The sequence below is a fragment of the Echinops telfairi genome, unplaced genomic scaffold, assembly GCF_000313985.2.
Source record: "Echinops telfairi isolate 266 unplaced genomic scaffold, ASM31398v2 ScPeMD7_443;HRSCAF=831, whole genome shotgun sequence".
Classification (NCBI taxonomy): domain Eukaryota; kingdom Metazoa; phylum Chordata; class Mammalia; order Afrosoricida; family Tenrecidae; genus Echinops; species Echinops telfairi.
In genome coordinates, this window is record NW_022104341.1 from 77546189 (window position 1) to 77558156 (window position 11968).

Consider the following 11968-nt stretch of genomic DNA (forward strand, 5'->3'; position numbering starts at 1 on the left):
GTAATTACAGTAACCACACACATCACAGGAAGGGGCTGTACAATAGGCATAAGCATGACAAGAAGGGGATGAGCTAGTGGCACACACATAATAGGAAGGGGAGGCACTAGTGGTATACATGTGACAAGATGGGTGGCCTAACCTTGGTCACCTTTGAGTGGACTTGACCTCCCTGGCCTCTCCTTCAGGGAAACAATCTACTATCCTCATCAGAAGGAAGTGGGCCCTACTTAGGGTGGGACAGACTATACAGTCTGATTGCTCTAGATGGCTGATAACCCTTAGGGAGCATAACCTCTGACCTGCTTTCGTTGACCTCCAAGTGTATAGTCATTTGCCCTGTGTAGCAAGCAGCTAGGTTTGGCATATATTTGGGGGAGACAATTTGGGAGAAATCTTTCCGTATCCCATACCCAGCAATTATCACTCTGTCTTTAAGGTTGAACTTCAGACTGGTCTCCTTTCGAGGAGCCATATCCTGGCTACTCTTAGGGAACCACTCTTTTCTGAACCTCTCTGGTGCGAGCCTCAATTCCAGGAACTAGTGTGCAGGATAGAATGAGGGGCAAGAGTAAATCCTTTCTTCCAGGACTTGACAGCTAGAGTTTACAGCTTAGAAAAAAGATGCAAAGTGCTTGCATTTTAAAGAGACAGACCACATCAAGACCATCACTCTTCTATGGGGATTGGGTCAAGAAGCTCCCAGTTGTAAACCAGTGCCATTCTCTCCTCTTCCCCTAGAAGAGGAGGCTTAGGAAAGGGACAGGCTGTTACCTCTCATTCTATACTCTTTGTGAACGAAGAAGAAGAAAAGGTCTCCCTCTCTGAGACAAAGACGGGGAGCTCCACGAAAAGGCAGATTGACACTTTCTCCATTTAGCTGCCTGGCCTGGTTGTGCTGTAGCCAGGGGAGGAGTGCTGGGGAGAGATGGGCAGTGGTTTGGCCAGACAAAAGAGGCAAGAAGAGCCCGGCCATGCTCAACAGTTCTTGAATGTTCTCACGAACCTCTAAATTGAGGGCCCACAGAAATCATATTAAATTAGGGACTACCACCCTATGCAGGGGGATCCTTACATGGTGAGGGCTGTCAGGCAAATGGGTTGTAGGACCAGTTGATGACGAAGCCCCGGGGAACATCAGTGTATAGGGAGCTGCTGGAGGAGGCTTTTCATCAGCAGGTCCTATGGGATCTCTGTCACACGCAACATGGAGCCTGTAGCAAACAAACCAGGCTGTCGGCTAAGTTGCAGCAGGAGAGGACAGCCTCACTCTGAGCTGTCATGCCCCTGCTTCCCCCCCCAGTACCGGAGCAGTGGGCACCGAGAAGAGAGAGGGTGACTCACATAGGAGCAGACCCTGCCTTCTCCAGCCAGAACCAGGTGCATGAACTGAGGGATGGTGGGTATAGGAAGCATTGAATAACAGGGATAGGATGTTAGCAGGAGCTTTAAATCAAGCCCAGTATAAGGATTAAAAAAAAAAAGAATAGTATTGAGTCCTAAAAAACCCAAACGAGACTGTTGTAATAACTGAAAGTGACTGGGCATTTAAGACAGCCTGCTCCCCAGCAGGCAAAAGAAGGCTTCAGCAGAGCACAGTTTGGAGCAGTTATTGGAAAAAGAAAACGATTCCAGGTTTGTACCCCAGTGGGCTGAAACTTCATATTAAATCAGTTCTAAACTTACCCATTTGGCTACTATTTGCTGAACTTCTAGTCTTTGCCAGACAATGCTCTTGGCACCAGTGATTCTAAGGAGCATACCCTGCTGGATCACACACACACACACACACACACACACACACACACACACAAATAACTGTTCTGTGGGATACGTCCTGCGTGCTAGGATGATAGAATACAGTTGGGCATGGAAGAAATAAGGACTAATTAATGTGCCAGGGGAAGCATTGGGAGAATTTTCTTGGTACTTGATGGATGACTTAGGTTGACTAGCCAGGTGCTTTGGAGAAGAGTGTCTATGTACGAAGGCACAAGAACATGGAAGAATAGGACACACTGGGGGAACAGAGAGCAGTTTATTTGAACAAAGCATAATTGGTTCATTATTATCATTTTTCTTTTCTTTTTCTTCTTTACCCAGTTGGACTGAAATTTCCTTCAGGGATGGGAAATGCCAAATCTCAATTTGATTCCTTTAGAACTTAAAAAGAAGTACCCTTAGAATAGTCCTTCGATGGGAGGACTTTGTCTCATGCACTGTGGATGTGTTGTCCGGAGGGACCGGTCCTGAAAAAGCAGAGGGTCAGTGAAAAAGAGGAAGAGCCTGGGTGAGCTGGATGGGTACAGTGGTAGCAATGATGGACTCAGATATAGGAACAACGGCGAGGCTTGCAGAATACTGGGTAGCGTTTCCTCCTGTTGTCTGTAGAGGTTGCTGCACGTCAGAACCATCTTGCTGGAGTCCAGCAGCAGCACAAGTAGCACCTGGCGTATGGATGTAATACGGCGTAGTCCTCCCCTGGAGGTTATGCTGCAAAAGTTGCATGATTCTCAGGGTTCAGGGAATCTTGGGGTAGCAGGGAAGGTCCATAGCCCTTTACATGGCCTAAGACAGTGGTACTCAACCTTCCTAATGCCACGACCCTTTAATATATCCCTCATGTTGTGGTGACGTCCTCCAACCATAGAATTATTTTTGTTGCTACTTCATAACTGTCATTTTGCTACTATTATGAATTGGAGGACCCCTGTGCAAGGGTCGTTCGATCCCCAAAGGGGTTTCGACCCACAGGTTGAGAACTGCTGACCTAAGACAAGTTAGCCTCCTGTCTGGTTCTAGTTTTCTCCTCTGTCTGTCTGGAAAATAGCAGATGATCTCTAGGGTTAGCTTGAAAGTAGTATTGAATTATTGAATTTGAGAGAGAAGACCAGTGGATTGAAAGTCAAGAGACTCTTCCTAGTCCCACCTCTGCCACTGACCCCTTGTGTGACCTGCTCTTTTCCCTCTAGGCCTTGGTTTCCCTCTCTGTACAATGCAGGAGTAGCACCCTATCCCTGCCCCCCCGCCCCCCCCACCCCACCCCAGCCTTTCCCTGCATTCTCTTGCTTACAGAAGTCAGTTGACCTTGCCTGGTCTGCTGTCCTTGCTCAGGAAGACCTTCCTTTCCTCAATACTCTTCAGACACAGTTTCAAACTCTGTGGGGCCAGGGCGGGAGATTGGGGCCAGGAGAGGGTATTTGAGTGAGGCAATGAATATTTATAACAGACGCTCCCACCAGAGGACACATTAAGTCTTGCAGCATAACAAAACTGAATTACCATGAAATAAACTTTCTTAATTAAACCAATTAAATTTCTTCCCAGTATGTAATTTAGAAACTCTGATAAACCCTGGTTGAAAAGGTTTGTTTTAGCCTTAAGCTGGCTGAGAAGCAGGAACATCTGGCTGGTGGTGGAAAGGCCTGTTTGGGCTCCAGGCCATAGGGGCAGCACTGTGGAGCTATCCGCGGTGCTGAAACAGCCACTGCCGCACGGCTCCAAAAAGGACATGGGCAAGCCAGGGCCCAGTGGGCTTAGGAAAAGAGCTATTTGAGGACAGTGCCCTCCACTCTAGGCAGGAAGTGTTTTGTCAGCTTCCTCTGCTTGACAGCAGCCACTCAGAAGTCAAGCGTGTACCCAGCTCCCCACCTCACCCAGTCCACTGGAGTTTGACAAGATGCTCAGAATTTTCTTATGTGCTTGAAATCCGAGACTCTCAAGAGCTGAGTGGGATGGCCTGGTCCAACCCCCTCCTTATAGCTGTAAGGAAACTGGACTTCAGAGAGTTGAATGAAATGACACAGCTTAAAAATGACAAAACTGAGACTCAAGGCCAAACCTGACTCTAAATGCAGTCCTCTTTTCACTAGGATATCCCAGTAGTCGGTGAGACCACAGAGGGTAGAAGGCATGTCCTGTTTACCTTTATTTTCATCCGTATGCATCTTACTTAATGCCTGGAAATTTGTTGCTGTTGTAGTCGAACATATGAAGACACGCATGCTCTTCTCATTCCCCTATATTCAAATAAACTGAATAGCAACCCTACCACCAGAATACTGATTGCATTAACACAGCCTTTTACATTTGTAAAGGCATTACCCTTAAGGTTCCTCACCCCCACCCCCATCCCCACCATTATCTAATTTGATTCTCAAAATAATCTCAGACAGGTTATATTAGTCCTATTTCACAGCAAAGGAGAATGGGAAACTGAAGCTCAGGGATCTATTGATCTGCCCAGGGTCACTCAGACAGTACAGAGGCTGGGATAGGATCCAGTTTTTCTGATTCCTAGACATGAACTCAAGCTTGCACTTGGCACAGAGAGAGGCAAACAGAGAAAATTAGCACATGTCTCCGGCTCCAACAAACCGCCCAATCCAATTGTTGAGAGGGGTGCTAGGAAACAGGTGATGGGGCCAAAGCAGTTTGGTATAAGCTGGTGAGCGGCACAGATAATGACTGAGCTGGCATTTCAAGAGAGGGAGTGGCCCGGAAGACCTATGTGCAGCCCCAGAGCACAGTTGGGAGCGGACCTGGAGCCTGAACTTTTGATAGCTACAGGGAACACTGTTCTCATAGAACCAAGCAACTTTAGTGCTAGAAGCTCGAGATGATTATCTCCTACCCCTTGATCTCGTAATGGGGAAACTGAAGACCAGAGAAATGGGGACTTGCCCAGTGTAATGTAGCCAGTCATGCCAGCTATTCACTGGGGGCGCAAAGGCAGGGAAGGCTCGGTTCTTGTCCCCAGAACAATCCCAGGCCAGTAGAAGGAAGGCTGTGAAATGAGTAAGCAGCCAGATGTCACCGAGGCAATGACAGAGTCTCTGCAGTGCCCCAGTGCTTGCAAAGGAGGAGGCCCCCAGTTCACACTGCAGTGCACTCAGTCTTTGGAAGTCTATTTGAACTGTCAGAGTCCATCATGGCTAGGCATCAAACGCTGAACTCCTCCCCACGCTGGCGTAACGGACTGGACAGTTTGTGCCTAGGAGTGGCGAAGGCTGGAACGATGGAAAGAACAGACATGGACACTGGCATCTGGAGGGCTGAGGGCCAGTTCTGGCGTGGTCTCCTGCTGCCCGTGTGGCATTGGGCATACTGCTCCCACTTCTAGAAGCATCTGTCTTATTGTAAAATGTGTGTGGGACAGGAGCTTTGGCCTCTTACAGCTTTGCGGGCAGGAACAGAGGAAACACTTAAGTGACAGAGCACTCGAAAGGCGCTATGAAGGGACCCTGATGGTGCGACAGTTAAGTGCTCACTGCTAGCTGAGGGGTGATTAGCATCCACCCAGGGACTCTTGTGGGAGAAAGAGCTGGTGATTGGCTTTTGTGAAAATTGCAGCAAAGAAAACCTTACAGGGCAGTTCCACTTTTCCATGGGTCACCATCGATTGGAACCAACTGGAAGGTGCCCAATAGCAACAGCAGTTGTGGGAAACAGTGTAAGGCAGCAGTGACTCCATGACAGCTGAGCCTTTTAAAATAGGCCTGTTTCATTTGTTTTCTCTTTTCCTCCAGCTTTAAGTTTCGTTTCTCTAACAGCCTTGAGTTTCACTCCCCTAACAAAGCCACCCTCTCCCCCGAAATGACGCTGACCACCCCTGCCAAGGCCCAGTGATCACAATGATGCTGACCACCCCTGCCAAGGCCCAGTGATCACAATGGTGCTGATCGCACCTGGAAAAATTCTGAGTGAACACAATTGGAACGTTCTGAGAGTGGAGCCAGTCAACCAACAAGACCTGCACAACCGATTGTCTCCAGATGAAGTCATTGAACTATGGGAGGGTGAAGGGGAAGTAGTCTCACCCAGGGGGGATAGTTTCACCCAGTTTATCTAACCTGTAGAGAGTATAAAAGCTTGGCTTGTGCCCTAGGCCGGGGTCCTTGTCTTCGGTGACCACTGCGTTGGTGCCTTAGCACTTGGGCCCTAGCTCGAGCGAGTCAATAAACTCCTTTGCGGTTTGCAGCCTCCGTGACTCTGCCTCTCTGTTCCTGGGACCACGGGAAAGCCGGCAGTAACAACAGAAGAATTTCTCTTGAGCTGTCTTCCCCAAATATATGCCAGACTTAGCAGCTTGAGAATGACTGTACACTTGGAGGTCGTCAGGAGTGGATTAGGGGTCATTCTCCTTAAGAGCTATCAGCCATCTAGACCAAGCAGACACCACTGTTTACCCCACAAGTAGGGCCCACTCCCTTCTGATAAGGATAGTAGTTGTCTGTTTCCTTGTAGGAGACACCAGAAAGGTCAAACCCGCCCAAAGACGACCAAGGTTAGGCTGCCATCATGAATCTAGGGTCCGCCCATCTTGTCACATGTATACCCCTACACCTTCCCATTCCTATGGGCACATCCCTAGCTCATCCCCTTCCTGTTACACTTGTACCTATCATACATCCCCTTCCTACAATGTGTATGCCTATTGTACTGCCCCTTCCTGTGACGTGTGATTCTATATCCCCCTAAAGTGACATAATGCTTGGTTAGCAATAAAGAAGGAGGTTCCCTGGTTCTCAGCCCCTGAGGCTGCTCCTGCTCTCGTGGCCAGGTTCCCCCCACGTGGACCACCAAGTGGGGCTGAGGTGAGCATGCTACCATGAATTGTGTCTGACTCCATTATTTGACTCTCTCTTCTAACTCTCATGCTCTCTATGACTTTACTATAATCTTTACTTATTATCACTGTACAGTTGTGCCTACCGGACCTGTGGTGATTTGTGGGGGACCCCCTTCCTTATCCCCACAAACAATAACAACAACAACAGCAATCATAACAGCAGCGTCATCTGTATGTTAATTGTTCTTCTAGAGACCTTGATGCTGAAGAAAAGGTTTTTATTATAATCGAATCACTTCCCCTGACTCCCTTTCTCACTTCTGGAATGGGCTGAGACCTATCCCATCTCCCTTATCTTAGAAATGATGTAAGATGAAATGATACTGTAGGAATAAAATGACAAGTGGTGGCTAGAATTAAATTGTGCCCACTCAGAAGATGTGTTGAACTTCTACTCTCTAGACTTATGAATATGCAGATTTTGAAGATGCTGCGGCTTTAGTTCTAGACCACTGCAATAAAGCAAATAGCACCAAAAAAACGAGTCAGAAATTTTTTGGTTTTCAAACCGCCCCCCCCCCCCAACACACACACCTAAGCATTGTGTTCGTAGCACACTATAGTCTGTGAAAGGGGCCCTGGTGGAGGGCTGCTTATGCACCGAGGTGCTACCTGCTGGTCAGCACCCCCAAACCACCAGCCACTCCTTGGCGAAAGATGGGACTTTCTACCCCTGTGAAAGGTTACAGTCTTGGGAGCTCACAGGGGCACTTCTACCCTGTGCTATTGGGTCGATATGAGTTAGCATGGACTGGATGTCTATTAAATGTGAATATAATTATGAAATATTTTGAGAATTACTAAAATGTGACAGAGATCTAGTGGAAAACTGGTGCCAAGCAGCTTGCTTGACACAGAGTTGCCTCTCCTTTCTTCCTGATCTCAGTTGAAGACTTTAGGATCCCAGCGACGGTGTCCACATTTTTGTTTATGCCCTGTCTTTTCTGAGACCCTTTAGTGGCCAGGCTCTTTTTTTTTTTTTTTAACATTTTATTAGGGGCTCATACAACTGTTATCCCAATCCATACACACATCAATTGTGTAAAGCGCATTTGTACATCGTTTCTCAAAACATTTTCTCTCCATTTAAACCCCCGACATTAGGTCCTCTTTTTCCCCAGTGGCCAGGCTCTTATGTGAATGTCTTCCCCACAAAAATTCTGAAAATAAGAGAACTCAACTTGAGATTTGGGGATACAATTGAATTGCATTTTGTTGGAAGTTTTGCTGCAAAGAATCTTCTCCACTTTGCGGTTACCAAAGTTTAGGAGACTGTTAAACTGAAGCCTCCTTAGGGGGTGTTAGGCGATGTTAGGAATTCAATTATACCCACTCAAACCATGTGTTGACTTCTATACTTGGGCATAGGCTGGAAAAGGGGCTTGGCTGAGTCTTCTTTCATGAGCAAGACTGGGTGTGAAAGATACAGGTCTGATTTGGAAGGGAAGGGATTATCAGTGGGTTAAGCTGGGTTGTCTAGAAAAACAAAACCAGGGACACTCATATATACATAAGAACTTCTACCAAGAAAGCATCCCAGCCAGTTGAACTCAATCAAGTCCATGGGCGAGGCTAGCTGGAGCCCTCTTCAGACTGACGTAGGGCAGGGTGATGAGACAGAAAGGTGAAGCAGGACACAGGGAGATCCCAGACCTGTGGGTGCAGACTCCTGGTCAGTGAAAACCTAGCAGGACTTGGATGGCTCCTGGGGTTGGTGGCCCACACGGGGCTGGCCCTGGAGGCAGAGACAGGATCCAAACAAGGAAGTAAGATGAGAGAAGAGGAAGAGAGAGAGGTTCCTAGTGTCTCCAATGAGGCATCATCAGGCTGAGACCTGATTGATAGGTGTGACTCCACCCCGACACTTTCATTGAGGTAGAAGCACATGTAAACATCTAACCACCACAATCAAGACCAGACAAGTTCAGGCCCAGGAAACCCTGGGGTCTGCTTCCAGGAGCATCTCTACTGGCAGCTCGTTAGCTTTCAAAGACAGTCCAGACACCATCTCTTTCAGAATGCCTCCCTAGCTCACAGGCTGAATAGAGGAGTGGGGCTGTTTCTAGGCTCCCAGAGCCCAGGACTTCTCTCCCAGGCCTGGCCACTCTGCGCTGTGTTGTTGCTTGTGTTAGTTACTCTTCCCTCAACAGACCATTCGTTTCCCTGAGAGCTGGTTCTGCTTCATCTTTGCACCCAGTTCCCCACTAGGGCCCGACACACAGTAAGCTTAGCATCAGGGTTAGCAGCAAGGACTCTGGAACCAGAGTTCCTTGTTTTGAATCCCAGCTCAACGACTCACTAGCTTGAAGACCCTGGGCCCATCATGCAACCTTTCTGAGTCTTAATTCCCTCATCCTGCAAAGTGAGAGCAATAATAGTTACCTCATAGATGTACGGGTTAAAAAGGCAAAACATTTGAACAGCGCCTGCTGCTAGTTGTCCTTGAGTCTACTCGTGGGCACTAGTAGAACTTCTCCACTGGTGTGTTAGGCCAGGTTGTCTAGAGAAACCAGTCCAGTGACACTCGTCTATGGATAAGAAAGAACTCTACATCAAGAGAAAAATCACACAGCAAGAAGGAGTCCCAGCCCAGTTCAACTCAAGTGCACAAGTATGATGATGCTAGGCCTTAAGGCCCTCTTCGGACTCACCCCTGGTAAGGGGCAGCGTGGTGACCCAGAAAGCAGGAAGCTCAAGGCCAGTGGGTGCAGAGTTGCATAGAAACTTGGTGGGATGCCAACAGCTTTCAGGGTCAACAGCCGAGTTCCAGCAAGCAGGAAGGCAAAGTCTCAGAGAGACAGCAGTTCCCAGAGTCCCTCATTCTTATGCAAAACGCCACACCCCCAAGGAGGTCACCTCAAGCTGCCACTTGATTGACACGGTTGACTTCCCCTAACCAGGAGTGTCCAGTGGGCCTAAAATCATCCAACGACAACGGGGGGTTCAAGGCCGTGACCTTTCAGAAGCAGATCGCCAGGGCTGCCTTCTGAAATGACTTACAAGGGGACTTCAAATAATTCATGGACAAATGAACTTGGTGAAGCCCTCATTCTTGTAAATGTTAGAAATTATTTGAACCTTGATTTTCATACTTGGGTCTTCACTTTTCTTAGCGCTGGTCCCACCTGCATTGAGAGGTATGATGCCATGCACCCCTTACCCCCCGCCTAGACGTAGGGGAATGAGTTCTAGGGGTCTGAGGATAGAGGGCTGGCCAGGCCAAGGATGATTAAAGGGAGAAAGGACCGTATATACTCATGTATAGGCTGAGTTTTTGAGCACATTTTTAATGCAGTTTTCGAGGTAAAATTAAGTGCCTCGGCTGATATTTGGATCGGCTTATACTTGAATATATACGGTATACTTGGTTTGAAACATTTGATCCTGAATGAAGTCTCTGTCCCGTGGTATGAAATGTAATTGGAATGCACCTTCTTTCTCTTCTTCCATCTGCTCCTGTGATACCCACCACCATGGTCTGGGGGCGCTAGGAGGCACTGGTGTTCGATACGTGATAACAGAAAGCTCCTCCAAAAGGCTTATCTGCTCTTGTCTTGGCTGGTCTGTGTCGAGTGGCCTAGGTGGGAGGGTCGACTGGAGGTCAGCGAGTGGAGAAGGTGGGGAGAAGACCAGATTGCTTCCTACTAGGGAAGCCATGGGTAGGAGAGTCCTATTTGATATGTACGAAAGGCTTTTAACAGTTCCTGGCCCTATACAAAGCTTGCTGAACAAACTAAGAAATATTCCCAATCATTCCAGTGAGGGAGAAGCCCTGAAATGGTGTTCGGAGTCAGGCAGACTTGGATTCCAATCTTGGACCAGCTGTTTACTAGCTGCACGACCTTTGAAAATTTTTGTCATTTTGAGACTCAGATTCCCCTTCTGGAAGACAAGGTACTTAAAATAAATGTTCTCAAGGTAAACTCTAATCAGCACTCTTGAACTAAAACAGATTCCAGTGCCTCATCTCAGAGATTTTAATTCACCGGTTACAGTAACATTTGGGAGTGAATTGCCTTTGTTATGTTAATGAGCAAGGGTTAGTATAGGGCACATTTAGGGTGCATTAGGATAAACAAGCAGATGTGATGTGGGGGAAGAGAGATGTCAAATGTGATGGTTAAATGTGATGTGTCAACTTGGCTAGGTCATGATCCCTAGTCTTGTGTAATTGTCCTCCAGTTTGTGATCTGATAGAATGACCTGCCATTTGAGGTGGTGTAAATCCTAACCTCTATATGTTCATGCAAAGAGGCCCGATGGTGTAGGATTGCTAACTGCAAAGTCAGCAGTTCAAACACATCATCACGCCTTTCTCTGCTTCTGTAAAGAGTTCTGAACCCTCAAACATCCTAAATAGAGTCACGAGTAACTTACCGAACATGACTAATAGGTGGTGGCACTTTTATCTAATTAATTTCATTCATGAAGACCCTGGTGGCACTGTCCAGTAAGCATTGGACTGCTAACTTTAGGTCAGTGGTTCAAACCCAGCAGTCACTCCAGGGAAGAAAGGCGAGGCCATGTGCTTCTGTGAAGATTTACAGAGCCCCATATAGGGTCACTCTTGGTCAGAACTGACTCCATCGCAGTGGGTTTGGATTTTGGTGAGGCTTTTAAACAAATGATGAACATGAGATTGGGCAGTAAAAGAAGGAAAATGCTTCTTTGCAGTAACAAAGAATTTATCTGAATGACGAGCCTCTCTGCTCCGGTCAAGATGGACAGGCTTGGGAACCCAAAGGGGGAAAGTTTATTCTGTCTGTAGGGTCTGCTATGAGTTGGAATCACATCGGCGGCAGTGGGTTTATGTTCAAGTACATAGTACAAGGTGGAATTTGTAAGTGATGAACATGGATATGGATTTGGCTGTTGAGATTCCTTAGCCAGATCCTAAAGGGGGTCACCTGATTTCCTCTTGCCACTTAATATAAAATGCAAGGGGAAAGAGACAGATGTTTAAATGAGCAGTGTAAAATGAAATGGAACTTAAATTTTTGGAAATTTCTGTTGTGCATACTAAGTACACGTGTTCTAGAATTTTTACCAAGAGCTTGACCATACCGTTTTTTGTAAAGAAATTAAGTCTGTACATTAAAGAACAAAAATCATATCATTGTGAATGAGGGGGAGTGCGGAGTGGGGACCCAAAGCCCAACTGGACATCCCCTTACAGAAGGGTCGCAGGGAGGAGATGAGCCAGTCAAGGTGAAGTGTAGCAATGATTAAACATATAACTTTCCTCTAGTTCCTAAATGCTTCTTTGTCCCCACCCTCCCACTATCATGATCCCAATTCTACCTTACAAATCTGGCTAGACCGGAGGATGTACACTGG